General features: G+C 41.9%; 1 protein-coding gene across 2 annotated transcripts in view; it reads right to left on the bottom strand.

Moving 5' to 3' along the window:
* Positions 1-296: 296 nt before the first annotated feature.
* GTPBP8 (GTP binding protein 8 (putative)) overlaps positions 297-25,918 on the bottom strand; it is a 76,028-nt gene continuing 50,406 nt past the window's right edge. Inside the window, exon 8 of one of the 2 annotated variants that reach the window (XR_005383325.1) lies at positions 297-736. The gene's annotated coding sequence lies outside the window, so the exon portion shown is untranslated. The remainder of the gene's footprint in view (positions 737-25,918) is intronic. The other variant, XR_005383326.1, reaches the window with a different exon arrangement.

Genomic DNA, 25,918 nt, shown 5'->3' with positions numbered 1-25,918 from the left:
AGTCACTTCGAACTCTGCAAATGAACAGGCCATCAGAAAACCTGAGGTGTGGCCAGCACTTCTAAGGGCTGGAAAACAACCGTGGACTCAGAACATTGTTTATGTTAGTAATAATCTCTCTTTGGAAAAGGAGGACAGTGGTCCTGACACCTAGGAAGTACTATAGTATTAGTTTTTATTATTCACATGTGATAAATAAACACAAAGGGTAAAAAAAATATATATGTAAAAACCCAGTCACTCTTAACATTTGGTTGGTATATTATTTTTAAGTAACCACATGTTTGCTCTTTCCAAAATAAATGATATCTAGGATGGAAATGAGACAGTTTAAATCAATGTTGGTCTGGGTCTAATAACAAATTCATGTTTTTGTTCAGATGAGGAAATAAACTTTAATAATTACATTAAAATGACCTTTGATTGCCTGATATTAAGATGTCCAAGACAGGCGAATGTTTAGACTATTTAAAAACACCATACTTTTTTTTCTTTTTTTCTGATTAAAGACTGGTTTAAGAGGATAAATCAGTATCACTAGAAATGCAAGTCTTTCCCATCAGAAGAACCTTCTTTTGTCTTTGGGGCCAATGTTCCAAATCTGTTGGAAGAGCGAGTTGTCTAGTTCCTTGAGGTTCTCTGCTGGCCCCCACGAGTCCTTGTGCCACACCAAAACTCTGCTTGCTCTGGATGGATGTCCTTGCCATAAAATGGCCCCCGCTGGTCGAACCACGTGCTGGAAGATGCAGGCAGAAGAAAAGGGTCCTTAAGTGCTCCTCAAAAGCTGTGCATTCAGTGGAGGAAATGAATAGCTGGCTAGAGAACTCATCCGTCCTGGCTAGTTGGAAAGGAACATCCCGGAGACTGCCTCATTGAATTATTTCCTTCTGAGAAACAAAAAAGTGGGGATACACAGTATCTTAGCTGCCTGAAAGACGTCTCTTCTATTTCTTCCATCTGTCAATATCTGTGAGTCTAATAATTGTCCTGGACCTCAGTTCCTCATGGCTACTTTGGTGAGGGGGACCCTGCACATCATATGTCAACCTCTAATCGTCTTTTAAAAAGACACATTTCAGCTCCCCCAAATTACTTTTTTCTTAAAGTACAGGAATTTTGTTTATCTGACTTCCTAGAGCTATTGCACAGGAATATTCCAGAGGCAATTTTTCCATTAAAAGATGCTGGACAACAGAATGGCAACCTGAGGAGGAAAGAGTCAGAACTGCTGCATGGACATAACTCATCTCCACAGAAGGTCAGGAGCAATTTGAGGTGAAGTGCAGTTTTAGGGAAACCTAGTCTTGCTAAGAAAAATGCAGAGAAAATTTATTCCAAATAAAGGCCAAAATTAATTTTAAGAGTTTTCTTGTGTGAACAGTTGAATGTTTATGCAAATATTACGTTTTGAAAGGAAGAACAGGAGCAGGAAGGTGAGGCCAGTATTAAAAGGAAAGAACTAAGAGTCAAAATCATCGGTTTGTAGATTACCTGATAAACAATTCTGGTTTTGAAAACAACTTGGAATTCTTTTTTTTTTTTTTTTTTTATGATAGTCACAGAGAGAGAGAGAGAGGCAGAGACACAGGCAGAGGGAGAAGCAGGCTCCATGCACCGGGAGCCTGATGTGGGATTCGATCCCAGGTCTCCAGGATCGCGCCCTGGGCCAAAGGCAGGCGCCAAACCACTGCGCCACCCAGGGATCCCCACAACTTGGAATTCTTAAAAGTTATTTCAACGTGCATAACTTCACATGATACTCATAGCAGGGGTAACTGCTTTTTTTTTTTTTAAGATTTTATTTATTTATTCCTAAGAGACACAGAGAGAGGCCGAGACATAGGCAGAGGGAGAAGTAGGCTTCCTGTGGGGAGCCTGATGCAGGACTTGATCCCAGGACCCCAGGATCACACCCTGAGCCAAAGCAGATGCTCAACCACTGAGCCACCCAGGCATCCCCAGGGGTAATTGCTTTTATTTTTATTGTGAGTATCTTTAGTTTTGAGACTATGTCCTATAAAGGTATGAATTTTGAAAATATAAAAGTCCTTGGAAGATAATTTTCTATGGGTCTGAAGACAAATCAGTCTTCAAGGTGTGATAATGGTGCTTTTCCAATTTTCTATTTGGGCTTAACAATTTTAGCATGTAAACATCATCATTAATAGAAGGGAAAAAATAAATGTCCCCTCTTCAAAACAAAACAAAACATGAGACTGTTCAATAAATAAGATCTATTGTAAAATTAGAAATTTGGTTTCAACTCTGAGGATGAAGTTGTAAAGAGTTGGCCACTTTTGATTCTGAAGTGGGCCTTTGTAGTTGTCTCCTGAACCCCTGGAATAAAGAGGGTTGATTTGCGATGGAATCTCCAGAGCCCGCAGTCATATATTACAATATGTTGTAAATCCAGAGGGTACAATATAGATTTCACAGGGGGCCCGGGGGTTAATTGAAATTCCATCTGTTTCTTCTCTGTGGCAAACTTAATATCCTGGGATATTAGCTCAGGATAAGATATGACATTTACAACTTTTTAATTTTTAGGCTAAAATAGAAGTTTGTCTAAATCTGCTCCTCCCTTTCTACATCTTACCTTCTATTAAAAAAAAAAAGTTTACAAGACAGCCTCTATTTTCCCCACAGCTGCCCCTGAGGCAGCCCCCCTTCTTTCCAGTGCATGCCGGGCAATGCCATGTATTCTTAGACTCCCAATGGCCCCCATTACTGTCAATTAGTTACGGAATGCTACAGGGATTCATGCCTGACAGCTCGGGTAAAGGCAGGAGAAATGGGCCCAGTAGGGAGCGAGGGGCCTGATTCTTTTTTGTGCACAAGAAATACCTTTCTCAGCAAAGCTTTTAATGGCCTTCCCTTCATTCTTTCCTTCTGCTCTAGCGCTGCGCCCCCCATGATCCCAACACATCATATACACATGCGCTCCTATCTTCACACACTGACACGTTTGTGTGACTATCGCCCAGGACTGTGAGAACTCTCTGGGCAGGAGGCTCTGAAATGTCCTTATAACCTCTGAAAATTACAGAGCTTTAACATTCCAGTATATATCTTTGCCTTAATCTGATTCCTAACTTCCTCTCTTCAGTAGGTTTCTTGTTACCAAGTGCCTCTTTGGCCTCTGGCTTTTTAGCATATTTTCCTTCTGCAGCTCTCCTCCTTCCAAAGAAGAAATGCATTCTCCCCCGGCCACAGGCTCTGGGTCGGGAGCCCACTGTACCATGTGGTCAGAGCTGGGCAGGCGGTTGTGCTTGGCCTCTCTTGCCACTCCCAGGCCTTTCTGACTTCTTCCTCTACTTCTTGCCTTCTCCTCTACTTTCCCACAATTTCTCCCTTTCCTCCTCCTATCTGTGCCTAGATTGTTCCATTTACTCTGGAGGCTTGAGGCCAGGGGTTTTGTTGTACTCATTTTTGTTCTCTCTCTTCCCTTCCTTACCCACTCCAAGTATTTATCACAACAGGACAAAGACTTTGTTTTGTTCACCAACATATCTGTACTCCATAGACTAGCACCTGCCACAAGTAGGAGCTCAGTAACATGTGTTGAGAATGAATGCATGCGTAAAAAAGCATTTAATGCCATTGGTGGTATTCAGGGTTAAGGAGCACCCAGCATCCCATCGAAATGGTCTGCTGTTCCTAGTCTGCTGTCTTTGCTTTCTTGTAGGAGTCTCAGCCTTTTCTTAGCATTTGTAACAAAGATACACTTAGGAAAAGCCTACCAGGAAAATAACATGTCCCAGCAGGAAATAAATACAATGCTTAAAGTGATTACACTTCTCTGATGGGTTTGAAAAAGATGACAGAGTAAAGGTATAAGATGATGACACACTAGAGAAAAACACTCTCTGGGGCAATTCATGCCTGGGTTACACACTGTTCCAGGCCCTTCCTCTCCTGGAGCCCAGCCTTGTGGGGGGTGTTGAAGAGTAACCCAAGGACAGTTTCAGCCCATCAAATCCAGACGTCTATTATAAAGGGCAGAGGAAAGATCCAGAAGGCAATATGATGGAAACAGGGAGGAATGTAAACATTGGAGGGATTTCCTGAGCCCAAGAGTAAGGCTGCAGGCATCTCTTTTAGGGCTCTTGCCCTTGACACTTGACACTGCCCACAGCAGGACTCTGGTCTGCAAAATGCAGCTATTTTATTATGGTCAACCCATCACCACCCACATATTGCTGTAAGAGTCTTACAGATTCATTAAGCTTCGTATTTATGCCATCTGAGAGATACTTCCAATGCTGTCTATCAAATCTGTCTTACTTCAGTGCTTTTCAAATGTTAATGTGAATGTAAATCACCTGGCAATCCCATAAAAGTGCCGATTCTGGGGAGTGTCCTGGGTTTCTGCATTTCTAACAAGCTCCCAGGTGATCTGTTACTGCTGGTCCACTGACATACTGAATAGCAAGACTTTATTTCATGATCTTGGCAAGAGGTAGAGAGGGCTTTGTAAAGATAAGTTGACTCTAACCTGAAGGAGAGAAGCCAAAGTCTCATTGATAAAGATTCTGACTCCTCAGCTAAGAAAAAAGATGTATTTATTATGATTCTCATAGCTTTCCTTTTTGGTGAGTATATGAGGTGCTTGGAAATAATCAATGAGGAGATCCCTGGGTGGCTCTTCAGTTTATCACCTGCCTTTGGCCCGGGGTGTGATCCTGAAGTCCCAGGATTAAATCCCACATCGGGCTCCCTGCATGGAGCCTGCTTCTCCCTCTGCCTGTGTCTCTGCCTCTCTCTGTGTCTCTCATGAATAACTAAATAAAAATATATATAAAAAAAGAAATAATCAATGAACTCATGAGCTAGATATGCTAACTCTGTTTGTCCAGTGTATATTCAATGCTTTTTCTACCCACTTGAACAAGAATTCTATTACAAAGTTTCAATTTTGTTTGTTTTTGTTTTAAACAGTGGAGTTACTTCATCATGAAGAAAGAAATGAGTCATTGTAGGATAAGGCATGAGGTTACTTGGAAAAGAGTATGATCAGCTAACTACTTTGTTTCTTTCCTACCTGCTAAAGAAGGGGCAAAGAAGAGGTAAGGTCCATAATAAAGTTCCATTGGTAGCCAATAAATATGATTCTGATTGGAAAGACGCACAACAGAATATCCACACCTGCATATGGTTAATCCTGCCCGAGGTATCTGGTGCTAGGTGCCATTTGGGAGTGCAGATCCAAAAGGAATGGACAGTCTAATTTGGAAAGAACACAGTAGGGGATCCCTGGGTGGCTTAGTGGTTTAGTGCCTGCCTTCGGCCCAGGGCGTGATCCTGGAGTCCTGGGATCGAGCCCCACATCCAGCTCCCTGCATGGAGCCTGCTTCTCCCTCTGCCTGTGTTTCTGCCTCTCTCTCTCTCTGTCTCTCATGAATGAATAAATAAAGTCTTTTTTAAAAAAGGAATATAACACAATGAAAATGAAACAATAATTTAAAATGTAAACTATAATTTTTCATTGTTCATAAACTTCCAGGTGTTCATGGGAGTTAAAGGGAGTTTATGGGAAGAAGAGATTGAAATTGAGATGGTCAGGGAAGGTTTTCTAAAAGGTAAGATATGAATTGGAATTTGAAAGAAGGTTAAGCCAGGAGATATGGGAACAGAGTGATGAATGCACCAGGAAGGACAAACAACTGTGCAGAGGCCAGAAAACATAAAGTGTGATGGGGGCTTATGGGTAGAACAGTCTGCTGGAGTGATTTATTTAAAGGAAATATGGTAGAGAGAAATGTAAGAACAACAAAGTTGGGATCAGATTAAGAAAGGTCTTGAATGTTAGGCTACAAAGGTTGGACTGATTCTGATGATGATGATGATGATAATAATAATAATAATGATAATAATAACCACTGTATATTTTGAGTAGAAGAGTACATTTTAACCAAAGTATTCTAATAAGTTGATTTCAATAGCCCAAGTGTAAGGCATAATTATTAGGATGGTAGCAAAGGACACCAACTATGTGGGATAGAAGGGTTGACCAGAAGGAATCATAGACTTTAGTGACTAATTATACTCAATGAGTGGGCAGTGACCTTGAGGCTTGAAGTTAGTAAAATAGAAAATAATGTGTGGGGATTTAATTTGAGATATTTTAAGTTTTAAGTACTATGTGGACATATAAGTGGAAAAATCCAATAGATAGTTGGAAGTGTGACAGTAAGACCCTGTTGAGACAGGGTGGTGACTGAAACCTTGGGAGTGGAAAACAAGGAACTCCAAGGAGTTTCTCCAAGGAAAAAACATGCAGATATTGAATCTGGGGAAGTGCCCCTAAGTATGGCCCAGATGGGAGAAGAAGCAGAGGCACACAGAGAATGAAAGAAGAGAGGGGAAGATGGGGTGACAGGGGCTACAGCACTGAATGCCACAGAAGAACCCAGCATGACCAGATCAGGGGAAGGTCCTTCAAGGCTACTGGTGCCTTTCCCAGTGTGGGCAACTCAGAGTGGAAGGGTGAAAACCAGATGACAGGAGACTAAGGGGTGAGCAAGTCATAACAAAGAAAGAATTTATGGACTTTTCTTTAGGCAAAAGTAAAAATAGAATGGAAACTGAAGGGGAAATTAAGACAAGTGTTGTTGTTGGCCTTTACATCTATTACAATGGTGACATGATTTTTTTTGTGTATTGATTAAGGGAAAGGAAAAAAAGGGGCAGAGAAAAAAATAGTATTTTAAAAATTGCAGAGGAATGGGAATTTGAGGCTGGTAAAATCCTGAAGGAGATGGGCTTCCTGAGAAAAGGTGAGCCCTATAAATGGCAGCATGGCAAAACAGAACAAAACAAATCTAAACCAAAAAACTCCCCAAACAACACTGCCTCCATATATTTGAAAGAAAACAGGTGCAGGCTTTTGGGGGTCCCATTGCCTCAATCATGTGAGACGGTTTTCAAGTTCTGGGTATGAAGGTAAAGTAGGAGAATGGAGACTATTTGGACCGGCCATCCTATTAGGAAATGGGCAAAAGATGAATAAAAAGCATCATCAAACAACAGCTGAGATGAAGGTGAATTTGCCAAATAAGCAGAAACACACACCTAGAGACAGTACACAGGGGGCATGACTCAGGGATGTGGGACCAACACAACAGACTGGGGACAATGAAGCTCCAGAACACAAGATGTTGATGAAGACAACGCCAAGGGGGCTGGCCTTTGAGTCCCGGTGGTTAATAACCTCAACCAGCATGATCCAGAAACTCTGGCATATCGACAAGCGAAAGATGGTAAGGAATGCTGGACCACGGCAACTATTTAAAAAGCACTTGTTGGGAATCAAGCAAAGGACAATAACTCAAGGAGCCTGGATGCTCAGCGCTCTGCTTGGATACAGCAGAACCACCAGGCCGCGTCCTGCCCTCCAATGTCAGTGTAGTTGGGGAGCGGCGCTGAGCACAATCGAACCCTGAGAGCGCATCCACATTGTGCAGTAGATCTAGACAGGCCCTCAGGTAGGTACCATGAGGAAGAGCTGGTTGGAGAAGAGCCAGCTGAGAAGTAGCCAGGGCGGCAGCATGGAAGTGGTCTGCCATCCTACGTCCTTCACATCCTCACCAATAGTCATAGCCAAGCTGCACAGCCGTACCTGCAAGACTGGAAATGGAGCCGAGGCAAGGGTAACTGTGATTTTCTTATCATGTGAGGGAGACCTTGAGAGCTATAATCTCCCTGCACAGAGGAGAGAGATCTGAAAGCAATGCTCATCTTCCTTCTGTGCCTGGTGTGGGGATGCTTTGCTCAGCAGAGCAAACTGTGTTAAGAAGAAGGAATGAGATTTGGGAGTCCTTTTTAAACAATTCTTTAAATTTATTTTCTCGGGATCCCTGGGTGGCGCAGCGGTTTGGCGCCTGCCTTTGGCCCGGGCGCGATCCTGGAGACCTGGGATCGAATCCCACGTCAGGCTCCCTGCATGGAGCCTGCTTCTCCCTCTGCCTGTGTCTCTGCCTCTCTGTCTCCCTCTGTGTGACTATCATGAATAAATAAATAAAATCTTTAAAAAAAATAAATAAATTTATTTTCTCTCCTGTTTTACTGAGATATAATTGACGCAGAACAGCATGTATGCTTAAGTGTACAACACAATGATTTGATATATGTATACATTGCAAAACGATTACCACCCTTCTAGTAGCGTCACTTTTCATCCAAAACAATACAGGTTCCCTAAACTTCCTCATAATTCGACACTGAATTCAACCCTTATGAAACTCTTGATCCAATATCTTCCTATAATGGCATTCATAAGATTAGTTAACATCCATTACCTCACACAGTGACGTCTTCTCCTCGTGATGAGAAATGTCAAGATCTACTCTCTCAGCAACTTTCAAGTACGCAGGGCAGTATTGTCAAGCATAGATGAGAAGGGCAGCTGCCGGAAGCCGCTCCACAGCTCACAGCCACCCAGTGCATGAGTAGTCTTTAGGAGCATCCCTATGGGCTGTGGTGAAGACCGCTCCCCACTCCTGGAGTCTCCCTCCACTTCAGAGCCTGCTGTTCAGGTCATTCAGGCCTGGGGGTGGGGGTGGGGTGGGGGTGGTTCTGGCTCTGCTACTTACCAGCTGTGTAACTTTGGGCAAATTGCTTAAGACGATTGAGTAGCATTTCCCTCCTCCAACGGGGTAACAATTCTTGTAGGAAAAGTGTATGGCACTAGGCAATTACTTGATGATTTTGTCATTTCCAGTTGCTCTCTCTTTCCCTTACCTTCATTGCTTGGTATTGAAAAAGTAGTTTCCTCCTTCCTGTTTCTTTCATTCAGTCTAGGCAGCTGAGAGTCTTCCCCTGGTTGGATGGATCTGGCCGAAGCACCTGACCATTTGCCTGGTACTGGACTAGTGCCCCCTGATCCCCCCCCCCCCCACACACACACACGTGAGGCCTGGAGTTCATATGTTTAAAAGTCTCTACTCCCGATTAAGACTGCTATACCTATTCAGACTCAGGTACCCCATGAGAACACATAATGATATTGTACGGAAAATAGATGAATTATTTTCTACCAGGCTGAGTGCATTAGGAGGCAGCAGCTGCCTCAATCACAGACTTAGGAATAAATTGAAAGGGATCCGTCTAATTGGAGACTTAACATTTCAGAGAAGTCCACCATCAAAAACAACTTCCTTTTTTTTTTTTTTTTTTGCTTGTTGAAACAGTCTACCGTTGAATCTTAGGTTTGCTCCAATCTTTCATTTTTGCTTTTTTGGGTCGAAAATTACCGTCACTCCATAGTGGATGTTTCCTTTACCTGTGATCATGTGACTCATGTCCTTGTAAGGAGTCAAGGACTGAGGCATCCACTGAAGGAGGAGAGGGGGTGGTGCACAATGGAGGATGGAAGGTGCAGAGGCTGAGTGGGGGTGATGGGAGAAGGCAGGGAGAGTAGCGGGGTGGGGGGCACTGGCCCTGAACTGAATGTCCCACATGTCCAGTTCTGGCAGGCAGGTGTAAAATTCAGCAAATCTGACTCAAGGAAACAACTTTTCAGATGTGTCTAAAGTCTTGCCCAGTGTCCCACACTTTTAGGTGTGTGTGTGTGTGTGAGATGGGGGTGGGGTGGCTGTATACTCAGAGTTGAAAATAAAAAAGCTCCCTCTATTGACTCCTGAATGGCTGAGATAAAGAGAACCACATGGGACTCATTGTCAGAAATGAGAGCTCAGAAGCTGGCCTCCTTTTTCCCATTATTGTGCTATTCTCCTCCTTCCCCCTATCCCTCCCACCTCAAAATGTTTCCCCAGCCCCCACCCAACCCCCACTGTCCCCCCCAATAGCCCAAAGACCCTCTTTTCAAGCTCCCACTGTTGAGGCCCCCTCTACGGAGCCCAAGACCTCCATTCAGAGTCACTGGTTTGGGTAAAATCCCTTATTCACCCCCTACCCACCCCCCTGCCCCATCAGCTGAGCCTCAGTTCAGACCTCACAAAACAAAACAAAACCAGGCCATAGAATTGATGGTTGCTGCTGGAGGACCCCCCTCCGCTCTGTCCCCCAGGGGCTCCTGCCAAGGCAGCTTCTATTCTCCAGTTCCCTCCCTCCCTGCCCCCAATCCTGCTGGATTTTTGTAGTTAACAAGCGCACACTGTTATTATTGTGCCCCCTATCATATTTATTCCCTTTCAGAGCTGATCCGCACTTTTGTCAGAGGCAACCGAGGCATCTTTTGACATTTTAGCCTTTCTGTCTGCTGGGGAGTGATGGCATTGGTGGCAGCAGGGGTGACCCATGCTTCTAAGATGGAGCAAGCAACGCAGAAATGAGGAAGAAGAGAACAAAACCCCAAAACAACAGGGACTGGAGAGGAAAAAGAAAAACATTGTAACTTGTTAGTGACCCAATGCGAAAGAGGTAAGGGGAGGAGGACGCTAATGAGTTTGATGACAGTTGTATTTAAAAGAGTTTTATTTCCCAGCAAGGCTGTGAGTTGGCTAACTTCGTGATAACCCTCAACTAAACTTCCATTTTCACAAGTTACCTAAATTTGAGAGAAATGAGAAAGGGAAACAGAGAAAGTGAGAAGGGGTGGAACCCAGAGAGATTCAGAGAAAAATAGCAACCAAAAACCAAAAAAAAAAAAAGAAGGAAAAGAGAGACAGAAATAAAAATTTCTTTTTAGTGTTCTTAATATAACACACAATTGCAAGTAGCTAATAGATTTGGCAAAGGTCCCTTGTACATTTTCTACATGAAAACCTTAGGAAATGTCACCAGAATCTCCAAACTTAAAAAAAAAAAAAAAAGAAGAATCCCCAAACTTTGGTGATTAGTAAGCTTCCCAGATTCTTTCATATTCATTTCCATTAAGAATTTTGTGGTCATAGGCTAGAAGTAACGTCTGAAAGTGTTGTTCTAATTAATGACTACAGCAGAGTGCTGTAATGTCAATGGAGAGAAACTTCAAGAAAACACAGCTAATTAGTTTTCATTTGACCTTGCAGAAAGGGACATTTTTATTCCAACTGTACATCTGAGGAAAGAAAGCTGAACAGCACTGTGATTTGCAAAGGCCCAAGGTAGGACAGAGAACATCTGACTGCTGGGACCCCAGCCAGCTCCTCAAAAAACCACAGCCTCCATTTTTCATGATCATATTTCTAGGAAAGAATGCATTTGTAGTGATGAGGAAATCTGAACGACAAAATTCAGACATACTCCTATAGGAGAAGAGCCTGTGTCAAGAGAATTTAGTTAAGGGAAGAGATTAGCCTGTGGGATTAGTCATCTCCTGACTTGATTTTCTTTCCTTATAAGACAAAAAGGGAGGAAGCTCATAAAAAGGCTACATAGAGGGAGATGCTCCAAGTCACAGCCTCTCTGATCATGTTCTTTCACTTTTCTAAATAATTCGTTGTATTCTTAAAGACCTTGTTTTTCCAAATTGCTCAAAGCACTTACAAACATTAATCGAACCTGAGGACAGTTGTAGGTGACATATATTATTACCTCCTACTTTTAGATGGAGAAACAGGCTTAGAGAAATGAAATTTCTAGTGCAAGGTTACTCAGAAACTCCACAATAGAACAAGGTCTAGAATTCATCATTCCTAGGCTGAAATCCACCCATCGTATCATCCAATATGTCCTCCAACAAAATTTCCAATGGCCAATTCTTATTTTTATGCCCAAGCTTTCCCCTGTCTCCTCCTGCAAACTTCATTTATTTTTAAAGATTTTATTTATTTATTCATAGGGACACACACAGAGAGAGAGAGAAGCAGAGACACAGGCAGAGGGAGAAGCAGGCTCCATGCAGGGAGCCCGACGTGGGACTCAATCCCGGGTCTCCAGGATCATACCCCGGGCTGCAGGCGGCGCTAAACCGCTGCGCCACTGGGGCTGCCCTCCTGCAAACTTTAAATGGTGCCAATCACACTTTTTATAATCTTTCCTGAGATATGAAATTTAAGATTCTCACAGGTTTTGCTTCAGAATAAACCCTTCAACCTTTACTTTATTCTCCCACCATATAATTTCTACTCATCTCGGCTGACTCACTTGTATTTGGAGGCAGAAGCAGGATACCTGCCCCAATTTTCCTTTCTCAGGACTACAGGTACCCCTACTGGTATTAGTACAAAAATAATTGCTCCATGATATTTGTATAAAAGGTTTCATTTAATCCTTCAGTTGGATTTTGCTATAGTCCTAAGACTTTTATAGACAAGGAAACTGAGTCAGGTTCAAAGAGGTTATGTATCTAAAGTCTCATGGCTAGGAATTTTGTGTGGGGGCTGGGATGGAATGCAGGGAGACGAGAACCAGGTCTTCTGGGACTCAGGTACAGAATATTTTATGCTAATGTTGGAGAGAGTGGCTGAAAAATGAATTTTCTGTATATTCTGAAGAAGTTAACGAGCGCAATATGGTCTTTGAAAAGAATTCAGCCTCGAAGACAATTTGTAGTTTGACCTTGTAGATTATTCTATTCCTTAAGTATTACTAAGGAACCTAGAACCGCTACTCGAAAACAGGAAGACTGCAACAAGTGTAAGGTAAATTGCAATCTATTTGGATGCAGAGATGTGAAATCTGGTTGACATTGAAACATTCTCCTACATTGTGAAAGATCATTCATTCATGTAACCAACTAGTAGAGTTTTGGGGTCAGGGTTATGGCTCATTTTAGAAAAGTATCTTCTGTAGATGTTGTGTGAAATTTTAAAATATTTTTAAATATTAATTTTTTAGGTTGAGGTGGGTCAATAGTGTTCAAGTCATCTATGTCTTCACTAATTTTTGGTCTAGTTCTATCAGTTGCTGAGAAAAGGGTGTTAAAATCTCCAACCATGACTGTGTATTTGTCTATTTCTCCCTTTAAGTCTGCTCATTTTTGCTTTGTATATTTTGCAGCTCTGTTATAAGGTGCATACTCCCTTATTATTTTATGCCTTCCTGATGAATAGAGTCTTTATCATTATGGAATGTCCCTCTTTATCTCTAGAAATACTCTGCCTTAAAATCTGCTTTATCTGATATAATAGAGCATTCCATCCTTCTTATGCTTACTGCTTGCATGGTTTATCTTTTCTACCCACTTACTTTCAATCCTGTATCATCTACTCAAGCTCAAATACATCTAAATTCTTATTTATATAAAAGCTTTTGTTAATTCTATTAGTATGAGTAAAATACTGAGGGTATGATCATCTCTGGATGAATAAATAAGAGGAAATTTCTGAACTTAGCTAAAAGGTTAAAATCAGGCACAGGTGGTCCAGTGCACAGAATTTGCCAGCTCCCTGACCCAAGTTCAAAAGTCATCATCTGACTTCTCCATGTCTTCTCCTCTCTCTTCTCAACCAGATTTCCCAAAATCTTCTCCCACTTTCCACTGCCATCTTTCCCCCTTTCTCTCCAAAAGGTAAACACTAAACCATGACCTTGTCACTTGGTCCATGATCATTAAGGTTTTCTCAACTCCTGCATCCCTGCCTCTCATCTCTTCAACCAAAAGACACAATCAGGGAGTTTTACTGAATTTCTTTCTTTCCTGAGACTCTCTCCTCAATGCTCCTTTTGTTTCCATTTTAACCCCTTGGTTTGGTAATAGCTCACATTTTTGATGCCTCTTTATCCCTTTTTAAATCCCTCCATAAAACTTACTTTTTTTTTTCAGTCTCAGTTTTTTCCTCCTTTCCAGCCACATCAACTCAACTAGATGTCTCCCTGTTTATTCAGTGTTTTGTTTAAGCCTAAATCAGACAGTCAACGCCTTGAGGCTGGGGTTTCATGCTCAGAATTCTGTGCTTTGCAAAATGCCATCTGCACTTACCACACTCTACAAATAATAAATAATCAGACCAAAGAATCAGAAAACTGGTGCCAGATCACTGATTAGCATAAGTACTCAACACATAGAAAGAGCTGCTGCTGCTGCTGCTGCCACAGAAACTTTTTCTCCAAGAAAATGAGAGCAGTGAACAAGAAACTTGGAAGAGATACTTGGTCACGATTCAATTTGGATGAGGTAGAGGATGAAATGACTGTGGAGGGGAAGGTCCTCAGGGCTCCATCTCACCCTCTGTGTCTTAAGGAACTGTGGCCTGAGAGCTCTCTCTAGGTCTTGTCTTATTCTTCCCTGTACCCAGCCCCTGGCCCAGTGCCTGACATGAAGGAGCCACAGAATAAACATATTCTTGAACTGTTGAGTTGAACTTAAAGAGTTAGGGGTACAGTTATCTCATTCCAGTGCCTAGCTATGCCTCTTGTAGGAAGGGAAGTCTAGGAAGATGATTTATAATATACATTTTTCTAGCTGTGTAAGATTTCCTCAAGACCGAGGTCTCAGCTGGCTCTTCATTTAAGGGGCTCTAGATCTCAAGAAACCTGGTTGAGGGGCCATAAGTCTCTATTGTAGTGATTCAGCTCAGAGTTCTGTTGAGCAAATCTAGTTTTCCTGCTTTTACAAATCAAGAAAACCTTTAGTAGACTGTCCATCTATTCAGCTCTAGGAACAGCAAAATTAACTAGCCAATGCCAGTGACCTTGGAGGTTCAAACCATTCTGTTTATTATTTTGGCTCTTTTACCCATTCTAGTAATCATATCCACCTTGCCTTTGTGACTGTCTGCCACTTAGCCCTGAATCCCGGGGAACCAGTTAGATGGAAAAAAAAAAAAATCTGCCGAGCATATAGTGGCAGATACAAGTTTTCTATATCTCTAATTTCACTAAAAAGTTTGAATTTTTATCATGAAAAAATGCTGCCATTTGTTTTCACAGAAGTAACATGAAAATGTCAAGAAAAGCCTACTGTTCATCAGTCTTTTTTTCAAGTAAAAGGTGATATTCCATGAAAAAACCCTGCTAGTTCAGCTCCCAACTCAAACAGTCAAGTGCTTTTTCTCAAGATGACTATCATATTTTCAGCATGCAGCAGAAGTGCTTTGTAAATACTTTCCCTTTGGGGGCACCTGGGTGGCTCAGTCAGTTAAGTGGCCAACTCCTAATTTCGGCTCAGGTCATCTCAGGATCATGGGATCAAGCCCTGCATTGGGCTCCTCACTCATCAGTACAGAGTCTGCTCCAGGATTCTTTCTCTCCCTCTCCCTCTGCCCCCTCCCCTGCTGCTCTCTCCCCTGTGCATTCTTTCTCTCAAATAAATCTTTAAAAAAATACTTGCCCTTTGGAATATAAAAATAGTGAAAGGGATTGTAAGGGAAAGGAGGAGAACTGAGTGGGAAAAATTAGAGAGGGAGACAGACCATGAGAAACTCCTAACTCTGGGAAATGAACAATGGGTTGCGGAAGGGGAGGTGGGTGAAGAGTTGGGGTAACTGGGTGATGGGCACTGAGGAGGGCACCTGATGGGATGAGCACTGGGTGTTATACTATATGTAGGCAAATCGAACTTCAATAAAAACAACAACAAAAAATACTTATTTAATTACACAGAATATTTAAAAGATGTTCATTCAAGCATTAAAACCTAATACGATTAATATTATTCCTGCTTCATCAAGGATATTCTTAAGTGCAGTTAACACTTTCTTTTTATTATGAGTGTGTGGCAGTGTAGATCAGAAAGGTGACTAGTATAGTTTGGTGATCCTGCTGGATTCTTCCAACATACTTTACCCATAATTGCTTTTGCACCATCAGCGCAACATAGTGACAAATGGAAATAATTATTATGAAAGCAGTTTTGATCTTATGCACCTATCCTTAAGGTCTGGGTGTTGCAGACCCCCAGGACTTGGTGGACTACATTGTAAGAACTGCTGCTCTACAGTAGCTCAAAGAAGTTCTGATTTTTTATCTAAGATAGGCCACCTTTGCATCCAGAATTCAATCAACCAACTCATGGTAGAGCCATTCCCAACTGCTCTTGGCTGCTTGAACTAGTACTTTGAATCCAGAATCTTGGTTTAGTGTGCCCATATCAATGAATTAGGCCATTTCCAACATTATATTCCTTCCACACTGATCTGTCATCTTTAGGATCTATGTAGGATTCTCATACATTTTCCCCATTTTCTGTGAAAATGGGCAAAATTGTGTAATTCTTTTTGTGTATACAGTACCTTTTCATGGATCATCAATTCTGCACGTTACCGTTGGGGCCTGCTGGGACTTGAGTCTAGTCATGGGTCTAGAATCAATGAGAGTTTGTGGGGGAAGGTCTAAAAAAATATCAGGAGTTACCTGTAAGGCCAGTACCCCAGGATTATCCATTTCAGGTTCTTTGGGTAGGGGAGACTAACCTCCATAGACAGGAAGGAAGGAATGCTCCTTTCAGCAAGTGAAGACTCAGAGAACTTAGGGGTTTAAGGTCAGGATGTGGCCATATATCTTCATTACAATGTGAGCTGGGAATCTGAAGCCCTGAACTCACCATTTTAAGTTCTCCAGCTTGTTAAGAAGTATCTAATTAGCTCCTTTATATTTCTTATCTTTATGTTCTATGACAATGTCTGCTTTTTCACAAAAAGCTTTGACTTCTGTTGGCAGTTGTTTACACATGTTTGCACATAATAGGTGATAATATAAATTCTGTATTGGAATGACATAGGCTACCAGTGTTCCCCTTTACCACTGGCAGTAAGGGAATTAATGCCATTAAATCCAATCAGATTAAAGTAACAATTCCAGAAAACCCAAAGCTAATTCAGAGAACCCATCCTTAAGGCTCTGCTGCTCTAAAATCACTTCCAGTGCTAGTTTCTATATCAGTAAGAATCAGTAAGCAAACCCGTAAGTGACATAGAGTAAGGGACTTTTAATAGGGATTAGGCCTTGCACAGTAATGGTTAAGCAGTTTATTTAAAGCCATGCCTCCATATCTCATGTGGGGCCCTAAGTCACCAAGGCCAATAGTCAGGAAAGAAAATTAGATATAAACTGGGAAGAGCAGATATCCATTAAGTGCTTACTATTATGTGCCCTCTGCTCTTCTGGGCCCCAGAGCGGTGTCCTCTGTGCATCTCATCACTACTGACTTTGCTGGCATTCATGGCAAATGTGAGCAGCATACTGAGGTCCCTTTTGGCTCAGGCAGGGATAGTAATCATGGCTGGAAGTCTTGATATGCAGACCCCTCATATGCAGACCCCTCTGGAATTGAGCTAAGACCTGTATTTGGCCTTGGTCCAGGTGGTCTCCTCTGCTGAGTATAACCCCATGCCAGATTATCAGGCCCTCTGTGGCAAGTTCTCCAGATAGATCCTCACCTTAATTTGAGCTCTGTATGCCCTGGGTAACTAAAGGTGGTTTGGACAAGCTAAATTAATATGCCTTCCTCTGCTCCACACCATACTCCTAGGTTTACATTAAAGTAACACATCCCATGTCAATCAAGGGCAGCACAAGATGTAATCTTCCAGAGCCCCAAGTGAGGAGTCAAAATAAAGATTCCCTTCCTCAAAACTCACTTGCTTCATTGGATGTTTCTAAGGCACCCCTGACATTTCAACTCATGGCCTGTGTACATATGTACATGCTGGGTGGGGTGCGGGGAGGGAGAGAGAGAGAGAATGAATTCTATGGATCCAATAGTGTGTTGGTCATCTAGATCTGTTATGAAAAAAAAAAAAGCTTTAATGTGTAATGTTTGCTAATTTCTGTAATGAAATGGCTGATTTCAAGATTTCAACCAAAGATTTAACAACCTGCTCAGAAAATTTTTGAATATTTAAAAAGTAACCTTGCTAGCCAGTATAAGCTGACTCCAACATTCAGCTGCCTGGAGCCTTCCTTTACCTAATTTTGTTTCCTTCTATTTATCTATTGTCTCTTCTTACAAATCCACAGCCAGAAAGAGTGGGTTTTGTTTTTCTTTTTTTTTTTTTAAGATTATATTTATTTATTCATGAGAGACACAGAGAGAGAGAGAGAGAGAGGCAGAGACACAGGCAGAGGGAGAAACAGGCTCCATGCAGGGAGCCCCACGTGGGACTCGATACCCGTTCTCCAGGATCACGCCCTGGGCTGAAGGCAGCACTAAACCACTGAGCCATCCGGGCTGCCCGTGTTTTCTTTTCATTATATCACATTCTTCTATTTTGGAGTAGGAAGCCTCTTGGCTAGGCGAATCATAGAATTTATTATCTGAATCAGGACTTTTTTGAGTGAGAGGGAGTACTCTAAATTATTCATCAGAATAATAGGAATAAACAAGACTGTCCCAGAAAACTGGAATATATGGTCACCCTATTCATGACCTATTGTTCACAATCAGTAATTGTGTCTTCCATAAAATGTGTGGATACTGTATGATCTGAGTTCTTCGTGCTTCCTTCCCAAAGAAATTTAAGAAATCTTTCACAGTCAAAGCCTGGATTTTAAACCTGTTGTTTTGTTAAATGGGCCTCCAGTATGGAGGACTACAAGGAAACATCTACCATTTTAATATTTTTATCCCTTTCTTCATTTTTTAAAGATTTTATTTATTTGAGAGAGAGAGAGAGCAAGAGCGAGAGACAGCAAGAGAGAGCATGAACAGTGAAGGGGCAGAGGGAGATGCAGACCCCCCCCCCCCACCGCCTCATCAAGCAGGGAGCCAGATGTGAGACTCGATCCTGAGACTCTGAGACCATGGCCTGAGCCAAATACAAATGCTCAACCAACTGAGCCACCCAGGCGCCCCTATTTTTATCCCTTTTTGTCAATAAATATAAATATCCTTACAGATTTCCCAGTGAAAGGGAAGTCCTGTCTTTGAAGTCAGACTGGGATACAAATTAGGTTCTGCCATCACATAGTGTGTGATCTTGAGCAAGTTTCTCAATTTCTTAGAGCATCAGTTTTGTAGTCAGTGAATTGGGGGATGGTAGAATTGGAGTTTAATGGTGTTATCAGCTCTCCCTGATTTACCTGAGATTATTCTCATTTTGAAACTATAATTCTGCATCTCCAGCATCCCTCCCAGTCCTGGGCAGACTGGGATGACTGGTCACCCTGCAACCTAGAAAATCGTTATGAAGCTCACATATGTAGTAGTGCATCTCATCTAGATGGAACTGCTATCCTCAGGGGAGGGTGAGTGAGTGGTCAGAGGATACTACCTGGCAATCGTTTTCAGTTTTACTCTATACTGTGTTTCTACAGTTCTACTTTATTGCCAACTATGGTTGGGGGGGCGGTTACCATGTATCTGATGGACTTGCCCATGGATGATGAGTTTGTCCTTTATGTCATCTTGGTAATTCAATTAATTATTAGACACAAAGTAGGAATTTTGAAGACTGATCTGATATAATTCTAGTCCCAAAATGACTAAAGAAAACGTCTGTATTCCTCTTGCCAAGGAAAGTCTAGGTTGCCAAGATAGACTTTATCCTCTTGTTACTTCTGTTAGAATGATCACTGTAATCAGAGAGGCAGAGAATCAATCAAGCGATACATTCCATCCACCCCTCTGGGGACCAGCATGGAACTGTTTTTTTCACAAAGGCTTTACTTAGACTGGCTTAATAAGAGCCTCTCTTTTAAAAATATAATGTGAGTTTAATACTGATGACAGGGGCTGGATGGCAAGTGCAGAAGCAAGTCTTCTATTGATTGAGAAGTTTCAGCTGGTGTAGCTACATGAGTTTCTCTCTCTGAGTCTGAGCCGTGCAATCTGGACAGGTAGGAAGTAGCTCTCAAGGGGCCTGTCTGGTCTCAGGGACTCATTCCAACTGTGACACCTTGGCCTCAGCTGCCCCATTATGTGGGGCAGTATAAATGACTCTTGCAGAGGCAAGGCTTGGGATGACATCAACCTTTTTCCATCTGGAAAGAATTGAAATCATCAGCTCATTTTTGGTAGTTTCCTAGAGAGTCAAGGTTGTGATTTAAGAAATTGTGACTTGGAACTGAATGTGGGACAAAAGATGGTACGTTCATAGCACTTTTATTATCATCTCTTCAAGCACACATCCCTTTTCTAAGTTGGCAGGCCCTTCATGGTTGGCGTTAATAAACCCAGTTCTCAAAATGATACATATTCCATGCACTGGCTGGAAGGGAAGGATTAACAAGTTTCCATTCTTCCTTTAATTCCAGCCTGCCTCACCTTTTTAAGAGTAAGTTGTAGTGGAGGCAGAAGTAGGAAGAGCAAGGATTAGGAACCATCACAGTCCCTGGCACATAGTAGGGATAATGAATGAGACCTGGTACCTGGCCCTGGCTATGGCATTAACTAGTTCCATGACCTATGAGTCAGTCTACCACTTTGGTTCTATTTCCACAACTTTAAGTGAGGGTTTGGGATGGGTAATCCTCAAAGCCTGTCTCATCTGTAAAAGCCAATGAATTGCATGCTTCAGTAGCTATTCTACTTTTTCCTTTTCTTAGTTTGTGTTCCTCTCTGCCTCTCCTTAGAAAATGAGTAGGTTGATGAGATGGTCCTTGTCAGGGATGAGGAGATGGTGATTAGATTGGTTGGGGGGGGGAAAAAAGGATGTTTCTTTTATATCCCACACTCAAGTCTTGCTTTCAATAGGGGGCCTCTTCAAGGCACCAGTTGGCTCTGCCCTCTTCTGCAGACATGGCTTCACCTTGTCCTTTCTCATGTCAATCCTTATATTCCTTCTAACTCTAAATCTATCATCTCCAATCTTGGGGAGTGTCCCTTTATGGTTATTGGCATGTGTCTGGTAAACCAGCTTTATAAAAATGAAGTCCTAATTTGTAGAATGTGTCCATTTTCATGGTGTAAACATTACTTTTGTGGCTGATTTCATGCTAACAATGGTTTAACAACCTGCTCGAGAATTTGCTGAATATTTAACACTGTTCTTATGAGCTGGTGTGAGCCAATTCCAGCACACCACTTGGTCTGGCTAGACTGTAAATAGAAATCAGACTTTCTACTTCTTTCATTGGTCTATGGTATCAATACAATGTTGTACATATAGTAGGAACACAAGTGAAATCACTGGTTGACAGAACTTCTTTGTGCCTTAATTAGTACAATCTGGGATCCCTGGGTGGCGCAGCGGTTTAGCGCCTGTCTTTGGCCCAGGGAGCGATCCTGGAGACCCGGGATCGAATCCCACATTGGGCTCCCGGTGCATGGAGCCTGCTCCTCCCTCTGCCTGTGTCTCTGCCTCTCTCTCTCTCTGTGTGACTATCATAAATAAATAAAAATTTAAAAAAAAATTAGTACAATCTTCCTTACTTTCTGCTATAGACTAAAAGCTCACATCTTTCCAAAATTCATTAGTTGAAATCTAATCCCCGGTGTGATGGTATTAGGAGACAGGGACTTTGGGAAGTTGTTAGGTCATAAGGGTGGAGCCCTCATGAATGGAATTAGTGCCCTTTCAAAATAGACCCCCCCAAAGAGAGACAGCTCTCTCACCCCTTTCCACCACATGAAGACACAGTGAGGGGCTGTCTGTAAACCAGACCCTCGTCAGACACCAAATTAGCTGGTGCCTTGATCTTGGACTTGCCAGCCTCCAGAATTCTAAGAGGTGAATTCCTATTGTTTATAAGCCAGCTTGTCTATTGTATTTTGTTATAGCAGCCCTCAACAGACTAAGGTATCTTCATAATCTTTCTTAGGGAAAGTAACTGTAATAATTTCCAAGTTGGTCTTAGTTCTTGGCCCTAATTTATTTTATTTATTGTGGTTTTCTTTTCAGTTTACAAATTAGCCTGGTTTGCTTTTCTTTTTGTTCCCTTCCTCTTCTGGTATTTTGATATTTAATGTACACATACACACCCATGAAAATACAATCACCTTTAAGCTTCCTTGTTTGTATCTCAGAAAAAAGAAGATACTCCTAGAGCTCAACTTCAGGCCATGTGAACTCCATCTCACACTGGAGTTTTCTTGTGGTCCAGGTCAGCCTGTGAGGTACTCAAGGATTCCTTCTTGAAATGTCACCCATGGTGATCGCTGTGAGCTGAACATCAGGTCAGAGGAATATTTTAGAGACCAACCTAATATTAGTGAATCAGATACTACACAAAAAGCTTTAATAAAGAACCGCCTCTATTGTGCTCTTTATCCTTTCAGTTCTTCCCTTGTTTAACTTTTGCCCTAACTCTGTTGTGCAAGCTTACTTTGTAGGGCTGTGCCAGTTGTGGCTCTAGGACAAAGTGTTCCTTTTTCAGGCAGAGATGTTTCATCTGGAGCCAGTCTTGACTTTTCTTTCAGCCATAATGTAAGCATGAAAATATGAAAATGAACAGCACAAATAAGGTTTTATGGCTTTCTCCAGCAATGTAGGAAGCCAGGCAAGGCAATAACAGAATTCAAGCCTTCATCCTCCTTTCCTATTAACTTGATTTCAATTTCCCTTCCAGAATAAATATTCGACAAATTTCTTCATTAGTTGTGGAGCTGGAGGAAGTGCAGTCATTTTGGCTCAGGCGTGTCAATATTGTCCTGCCCTGGCCCTTCTGCCTTGTGCTGTTTAGGGCTGGGTTTGTAATTTCTACCAGGCTATGGTGGCAAAGAGTAAATAAAGAAGGTGATGAAGTTGCTGAGTAGGGGGTCCGAGGCTGAATCAGCAACGAACAGATATCATAGGTCAAGGCTGAGGTGTGCTGGCAGAGATGTGCTTAAGACCAAATGGTGCTTGCATTGGCTATATCCATGCCCAGGAGCACAATCCATTCTCCAAAGTGGAAAAACACAAGAAAACTGCCAGAAATTGAGTGAAGCCTTCAACAAATTAAAAACAGTCATGTTCTTCACAGACTTCAGGAGTTGAAGCATTAGGAGGTCAATTGCAAATTAGATTAGGGAGCAGTGAACACATATGCACATTCTAAAAGGGCACAGGAGATAATTTTGAGAAGGCATAGTCAGGGCCAGTCTGTAGCAAAATTATATGATTTCTTTTGGCATCCCCAACTTCTGCTGTCCTTCCATCTTACTTTGCTTCTCTTATGTCTTGCTTAAGTCTTATGACTCCCCACCCTTTCCAGGGCCTTCCAACTCTACCCATTCAGTGAGATAGTGGACTCTTGCTAAAACAGAGATGCTTCCAGGAAAATGCCACATGGGGAGTTTGATAATTTGGGACTCAGGTTTACATGTAAATATTGCCTTCCTTTCACTCTCTATTCCAATGATGTGCAAATGTGTATCAATACTTAGAATAATCTGGAAAGGCTTTCAAAATACCAACCCATTTCCTTCCATTCTTATTTTCATCCAAAGAAGCAAGATGGTAAGGGGGTGGCAGTACTATGATGACGTGGTGGTGGGAGGCAGTCTGATGGCGGAGGAACAAAGTGGGAAGATGTAGAGGTGGCAGATGGAGGAGGCAGCTAGAAGTCTGTAGATTGGTTACCTTTAGCAAATAAGTTAATTGAGCAAATAAGTAAATATACTGAGGAGAGTCAATTCATATTTCTTACCATCTCAGTCAAGATTTTCAAACATGGTAGGGAAGGCTAGAAAGATTCTGAGGTGTTGTGGATTGAAGTTTTAAGTATTGGTATGAATTCATGAATTTTAAATATATATACATTGATATAGAAATAGTTTGAGCATGCCATGTCCCCAGATCTTGGTTTTTATTTGCTTCCTCTATTAAAAGGAGCCAAGGCTCCTCAGAGGAATGGCTGATTGTAAGGCAAGAACAAGGAAAGAACCAGATGAACCCGAATCATCTTGTGCCAGGAAGTAATGCTCAAAGAATGATGAAGACATATCAATCAATAGGATATATAAGTCAGCTTAAAGAGCTTCCACTGGCCAAATCCAGGACCACTAAAGCATCAAGATAAATAATAAAACATTGGCTTGAAACTCAATGAATAAAATTAGAATCTCTAAGTTCACAATGATATAAATAAATGTATAAAAAATGAAGGAAAAGTTCTTCCTTACAGTACATTTCCAGTTATTAAATGTACAGATTTGATGTATAGCGTATTGGTGTAAAACTGACTATCTCCCTACAAAATACTAATCAAATACAAAGAAAAGTGATGACTTTGTAGTGGAGAACTTGGCAGATATAAATCTGGCCAAATGATTGAGGTTAACATCACCAGTAATGGGACAGGCTGTAGTATAGCCTCCTAATGTGACATAGTGAGAGGGGCACAGCATCTTTTCTCCAATTTTTCTGCCAAGAATGCATGGCTTGTGTCTAAGGAAACATCAGACTGATCCAAGTGGAGGGTCATCCTCGTGAATGAAAAGTCTGTCTCTTTAAGACTATCGAGTACACAGAGCCAGGGAAAGAAGGAGGGACTGTTCCAGACTGAAGGAGAACAATGAGACTATGGGTGTTCCTAGAGAAGAATGAGAAAAAAGAGACATTCAGACAGCTGGAGAAATTTGAATGGGGTCAGTGGATTGGAAGTTGGTGTTGTGTTGATGTTGATTTTCAGATTGGGACAGTGGTCTGATGGTCTCACAAAAGAGTGTTCTTGTTTTGTCAAAGTAGACATAGAGCATTTAGGAGCCGTGAGTCATGATGTTGGGAAAAAGACTCTCTGTACACACATACACACACACACACACACACACACACAAAACTTATACACAGATATACATATATATACACACACATATATACATATAAGCAAATAAAAAGTATGTATTTCTCTATTAATAAATTTATAAAGAAACTTTACATATGTATCTGTATGTGTGTTACTAAAATTAGCATAAATACATACAGACCTTGGACAATAATGGGGAAACGAAATGGCAACTTCTAACATTTTCTCCATCTCTACTTGTCATCATTTGGATCAAACGCACATAAGACACCATGGACCCATTTAACTTCCTCAGAGTACACGAAATACCTCTTTTTTGGTCACCACCTCAGAATGAAAATCTATGACACTCTACACTAGTAATTCATTCAATTTTTTTTTTCTTAGAGAGAGCATGTGTGTGTGTGGGGTGGTAGGGGCAGAGGCAGAGAATCTTCAAGCAGACTCCCTGCTGAGCCACCGCCTGATGCTGGGCTCCATCTCACAACCCATGAGATCACGACCTGAGACAAAACCAAGAGTTGGACATTTAACTGACTGAGCCACTCAGGGGCCTCTCATTTATATTGATATTTTAATAATCCTTCAAAGCCACAGTAGCATTCATTCACTCAGTATTTAATAAACAATTGTTGCCAGGCCCTATTCAGGTGCGGGGACACATGGTGAACAAGGAAGATCCCCTGCCTTTGTGGTGCTTTATATCAGACAAGCACCACAAGTGTGTTGTCCATGACATAAGAACAACGGTCATCTGATGGGTACCATCTCACCAAGGTGTGAGCACATCATAGCAGTGTTAATCCATAGTGTGCTTATTCTGACTGAAAAATGGAAACTGTTCATACTGTGCCTACCAGCAAAACCTTTCCAGAACACCAGGAAACTGAGAGAAGCTCTTTGATAACATAACCAAGTTTCCTTGGTGATCTGCACGCACCACACCTCTTCTCCTTCAGGCGTGGGGCACACACGTGACTTTGAAAACAAACACTTCTCAGCACAAGCTCTCCACTGAGCAGAGCCACACGTTCTCATGTGTCTGAGGCAAATACATGTTTTCCGAACCGGAAATCAGAACCTGTGTCTTCATTATTGTAAATTCCAAATTATGTGGGCATGAAGGAGGTGAATACAAACGCTTCCTTCTTTCTTTTTTTTTTTTTTTTTTAATTTTTATTTATTTATGATAGTCACACACAGAGAGAGAGAGAGAGAGGCAGAGACACAGGCAGAGGGAGAAGCAGGCTCCATGCGCCGGGAGCCTGACGTGGGATTTGATCCTGGGTCTCCAGGATCGCGCCCTGGGCCAAAGGCAGGCGCCAAACCGCTGCGCCACCCAGGGATCCCCGCTTCCTTCTTCTTAACCTCACAGCGGCCCTGACAGGCCCTGCTGACTGAGCTTAACGTGTTACCAATTTAGGAGAAGCAGAGTATCTATGCCTTGGACCCCAGAGGGAGACTGGCTGTGCCATAATGCTTTCTCTTC

The sequence above is a fragment of the Canis lupus genome, chromosome 33 (genome assembly GCF_011100685.1).
Source record: "Canis lupus familiaris isolate Mischka breed German Shepherd chromosome 33, alternate assembly UU_Cfam_GSD_1.0, whole genome shotgun sequence".
NCBI classification, from domain to species: Eukaryota; Metazoa; Chordata; class Mammalia; order Carnivora; family Canidae; genus Canis; species Canis lupus.
The sequence above is the reverse complement of the archived record's forward strand: the minus strand, read 5'-3'. Positions and strand labels throughout refer to the sequence as shown.